Below are 921 nucleotides of genomic sequence, written 5' to 3'. Positions count from 1 at the left end.
GTGTGCCCAGGCTGTGGAAACAAGCTTCCCCCAAGGAGTACTCTACCCCTCCAGTACCCACAGGACCAGCCCAGGACACCTTTCCTGCTAGAGTGGCTTAGCACAAGCCTCTGTTCCACAGCAGAGTCCCTGCCTGTGTGCCCGGCCCTGTGCCACGTGTGTCCCATGCAGCTCTCCACCATCCCACACCTGCTCCAGACCTGGACCCCATACAGAATCGCAGAATTATTAGGGTTGAAAGGGATCTCTGGGAGATCATGCAGCCCAGCCCCAGGCAGGGTCACCCAGAGCAGGTGACACAGGAACACGTCCAGGTGGGATTTGAGTGTCTGCTGAGACTCCATATCCTCCCTGGGCAGCTGTTCCAGTGCTCTGCCACCCTCAACATGAAGAAATTCTCCCTCATTTTGAGGTAGAACTTCTTGTGTTTTGGCTTATGGCCTTTGCTCCTCGTCCTGTTGCTGGGCACCACCAAAAAGTCTGGCACCATCCTTTTGGCACTCACCTTTGTATGGATTAGTGAGATCCTCTGTCATCACAACTGCACGAGTCCGGGGAGAGCCCTGCCGTGTATTCCAAACCCCCTCCCAACCATGTTCTGGGCCAGGTCCCCTCAGGTGTGTTCCAGATCAGCCCCAGGTTTGTTCCCGAGCAGTTCCCCCTGTCCCGGGCCGCGGTTCCAGATCAGCCCCAGGTTTGTTCCCGAGCGGGTCCCCCTGTCCCGGGCCGCGGTTCCAGATCAGCCCCAGGTTTGTTCCCGAGCAGTTCCCCCTGTCCCGGGCCGCGGTTCCAGATCAGCCCCAGGTTTGTTCCCGAGCAGTTCCCCCTGTCCCGGGCCGCGGTTCCGCGGGTCCCCGCGCAGCGCGGCCGGCAGCTGTTCCTCCGGGCCGCAGGGGGCGCTGCGGAGGCGGCGCTGGGCGG

The sequence above is a fragment of the Coloeus monedula genome, assembly GCF_965178545.1.
Source record: "Coloeus monedula genome assembly, chromosome: 11".
NCBI classification, from domain to species: Eukaryota; Metazoa; Chordata; class Aves; order Passeriformes; family Corvidae; genus Coloeus; species Coloeus monedula.
This window is presented reverse-complemented; position numbering follows the sequence as displayed.